The sequence below is a fragment of the Triticum dicoccoides genome, chromosome 4A (genome assembly GCF_002162155.2).
Source record: "Triticum dicoccoides isolate Atlit2015 ecotype Zavitan chromosome 4A, WEW_v2.0, whole genome shotgun sequence".
Lineage (NCBI taxonomy): Eukaryota > Viridiplantae > Streptophyta > Magnoliopsida > Poales > Poaceae > Triticum > Triticum dicoccoides.
Genome location: NC_041386.1, coordinates 668,245,631 through 668,250,118, shown reverse-complemented (window position 1 = coordinate 668,250,118; position 4,488 = coordinate 668,245,631).

The window sequence follows — 4,488 nt, the reverse complement described above, 5'->3', positions numbered from 1 at the left end:
CTTTGAGAGCCCGAACATTTTTTAAAATATGATTATTATTTTTCAATTGCAAACTTTATCTTGAAAAACCTGAACATTTTTTGAAATCCACGAACATTTTTTTAACACACGAACATTTTTTGAAAATCTGATTATTTTTCAACTTTGTGAACATTTTTTCAATATGAGAACATTTTTTGAAAACACGAAAAACTGCAATATTTGTAAGCGTGAGAACATTTTTTTTCAAAGCACGAATGATTTTTGAATCTTGAGAACAAATTTGTAAGCGTGAACTTTTTTTGAAGCACGAACATTTTTTTAAATCTTGAGAACAAATTTTGAATTGGAGAACAATTTTGAAAAATCCTGAACAAATTTGGAAGCGCGAACAATTTATTAAAGCACGAACATTTTTTGAATCTAGAGAACAAATTTTGCAAAAGTATGAACAAATTTGGAAGCGTGAACATTTTTTGAATATGTGAATAAAAAATTGACATCTGGTACATTTTATGAATTTCAAAAGTTTTGAACTTTTTTGTGTAACGGGGACAACTTTTGAAAACAGTAACATTTTTGAAAAATTGTTACAAGAACATTTTCTGAAATGCCCAAACAATTTTTTTGAAATGCAAACATTTTTTAGAAACACGAACAATTTTTGAATTTTCCGAACAATTTTCAAAAGAAACCGGAAACAGAAAAAAGAAAACAAAAAAAGGAAAAAATAAATGAAACAGTAAAACAAAAGAAAACAAAAAAACAAAAAAAACTGGTGTAAAAATAGAAAAACCGGTTCAGGGAACCTTCTGGAAGGTTCCCAAAACCGGCTGTCTCGCTGTGGGAAAGTGGGCCGGCCCAGTACTCACGCTCGGGGGGATCGCCCTGTGCGAACGGTCGACATTTTGACGCAGTTAGCGTCAAATAGGATTTTCCGTACGTGCGGCACAGTCACCGTCGAATTAAACTACCCGAGACCACACATGAGCAAATGATTGGCCCCGCCGTGGAACCGGACGGCCCGCAGCACCACCTCCCCGTCCGGCCCGTTTTTATCGCGTCACTGGCTGGCCTGCCGGAGGTTGCTAGATCTGACTTTAGCTATTAGGCCCCCTGAATCTGCTGCTGGTCATAGTGATTAGTGGTGGTTACCCTAAAAAAATAAGTGATTAGTGGTGGTCAAGGGAAGTAAGGCTCATGAGTTCCTTGTGAATATAAACTACAGAGCTTCGATGTTTCTCCGTGACCACTGTTCATCACAATGCTAATGATTGGAATACAGGAATGAACTCGCCAAAAAAAAAAAGGAATACAGGAATGAAAATCCACTCTCGGATCTTTCCATGAGCCAAACATGCCTTGATACTGAGATAATAATGTGGTGTATATTAGTTAGCGGTCAAATGGAGTCACTCGTCTGTATCATTGCAGAGGCCGCACTGAGCTCTAAACATATATACTTGCAACTTGCACGTACGGCGGAATTCATGCAGTGTTGCGTACATGATCACCAGTGCTTTGGAGTTTGGAGTTCCATTCATCCTGCCTACACAATCATGGCCACCAAAAGGCCATGTGCCACAGCCAATGATTCAGTGGTTAGCTAGATAGCTCGGTAGCTAATTAATCAAGCTCCGGGAGATCAATCGATCGATGGGAGGGAGAGCCCTGGTGATCGAGTTTGTTACAAAGTACCCCCTCCGTTCCAAAATCTCCGTTTCAAAATAGATGACTCAACTTTGTATTAACTTTAGTACAAAGTTAGTACAATGTTAGGTCATCAGTACAAATTTAGTACAATGTTAGGTCATCTATTTTGAAACGAAGGGGTACAATTAGTAGCACACCATCCATTATTCAGATATAGCATGCTCTTGTCGGGCTAATAATACCAAGCCATTCCCTATACTAAGCTAAGTAAGATTTCGTTACACAATAATTATCGCCTCAGATTAACTACTTAATGGACACATCCTTCATGTGCTAACTAACAATCCAATCATTCTGAAGAGACGATAATGCATGATGTAACGATTAATCATGCCGTTTGTTCTTGCAACTGTATAGGATTTTCGGTTTGCGTGTTAACGACCACAAATAGATTCATTCGGGTTAGATTAGATGCTCTAACTGGTCAGCAGATAGCTAAGCTAGCTGGACTGAGCAGTCACGAGAATTACACCGTACCATAACGGAATTAACCGCCAATTAGCATCTCTACTACTACTATGTCCGAGTCACGCCATGATCATCCATCCATCCATGTTGATGTTTAACAAGCCTTTGAATATTTTTGTGCTTAGCTACATTAAATGTGCGTTGCTAAATTAAATGAAAAGTATTTTTTATTGACGACAACTCCATGTCTCGACATTGATTATGTACAAAACAATTATATTGTAATGTAAACCATGTTTGCCCCGGATTTGAATAGGGAAAACGGCTATCGAAGGAACAAAAATGTTTACCTTCCCCCATCACCCTGTTGTTCCTCGTTGCTTTCATCCACACTGCCCAAATTAGTCTGCCTAGGCCGTGATGGCGAAAGGTTGTTTGATGGGACAAGCAGCAAATGCTCCCCGAACTTTGTCGACGCATGAGAATGGAGATCGAGCACCACTATTTCCATGTGGATGTGCAAGTCTAAAATCATTCTTCCACAGATAACCCATTCTCCCCGAACGTCCTGTGTGTGTTTGTGTGCGAAATGGAGGAGAATAATGTGCCAGAGGGGGTGATCAGATTTCTTGGCCATGATCGGGATCTCAGCACACTATTGCCCCCCCCCCCCTCCCCCTTCTGCACACATATTACGTCTTGAATCGACCTGGGCATGCGGAGTCCAACTCGAAAGCCCGATGTCCAAGGAAGGTCCGTCCGTCGGTTTCCCTCCCGAAAGCCAAAAGCACACCAAGAGTGTGTGTTTTAAGAAAAATAGGTATAATGCCTCATTTTTTTTATCTCAGAACAACTATCACTCTTCAGCGGAAAAACATCTGAATGGCTATCTTTTTTTTGAGATTTGTGTGAATAGCTATCTAATATTTGCAGCACCAGATCAGCGCTTTCTGGGCCTTGGGCCTGGCCTGGACTAGGCTTGGCACGTCCATGTCAGATTTTAAAAAGCCCTATCCTGGCGGGGAATCCTATTTGGCGGGCGGGTCGCCGGGAGCTCCTAGACGGCGCGTTCAGCACCGTGGACCTTGGGCTCGAACCTACGCCTGTAAATTGCAGCATTATTCAGCTAGCCACTATACCACCCGAACTCTAGTGTTTAATAGTAAACGCGAATCGATAAGAACCATAAAAAGCCACGCTATTTATTACGTATTTTTAAACTATTCGTATTTTTTGGAACAGTCAAGTTAATAAAATTTTGAAAAAAGTTCATCGATTAGAAAAAAAGTTCATCAAATTTGAAAGTAGTTCATTGATTTTGAAAAAAGTTCATCTATTTTGGAAAAATGTTCATCGAATTTTGAAAAAAGTTCATCGAATTTGGAAAAAGTTCATCAAACTTTAAAACGAGTTCATTGATTTTGAAAAAAGTTCATCAAATTTAAATAATGTTCATCATATTTGAAAAAAAATCATCAAGTTTGTAAAAAAGATTTCATCAACTTTTTAAAAAAGCAATCTTATTTAAAAATTTCATCAATTTAGGAAAAAAAAGGTTCACGAAATCTGAGTAAAATTGTCGCATTAAAAAAACAAAAAAAATGAATAGAAAAGGATAAAAGAACAAAAGGAACTTCAGAATTAGATAAATAAAGGAAGGGGTGTATTTGCAAAACTTGGGCGGTGGCCCGATGGTTCGTGTGTAACCATCGAAGCGAAGGGTCGCGGGTTCGAATCCCTCTACCCATGCATTTTTCACGTGTCTGAAAACCGAAAATGGGCCGAGCCCAGTAAACGTGACTGCAGGCGCCCGTTAGCAGAATACACACTAACGAGGAAATGCCCGGGTCACCTGTTAGCCGACCTCACATGCTGGTTTTAGTATGGGCCGGCCCATTTCCTGGTTTCATCCGAACCGGTTTTGGGTAAATCTGAACACGTTTCTTTTCCTTTTTCTTCTATGTTCCTTTATCCGTTTCCTTTTTCCTTCTTTCTTTTCTTTTTTAATTTTCATTTTTATTCCTGGTTTTCAATTGCAAAAATCTTTTATAATTTGTGAATATTTTTAAAATCCTGAACATTTTCTGAAATAACGAATTTTTTAATTCATGAAACTTTTTTTAAAATTCTGAATTTTCATACAAATTCGTGAAAATCCTCTAAAACCATCAGCATTTTTTAAACTCATGAATAATTTTTCGGAATCTTGAACAGTTTTACAAATTCGTGAACATTCTCTTAATTCGTGAACTTTTTTGAATTCACGAAATTGTTTCTTAAATCATGAACGTTTTTTGAATTCATGAACATTTTTCTTAAATTGTAAATATATTTTTGTATCCTGAACATTTTAGAATTCCCGAACAATTTTCCAAAATTTTGCACATT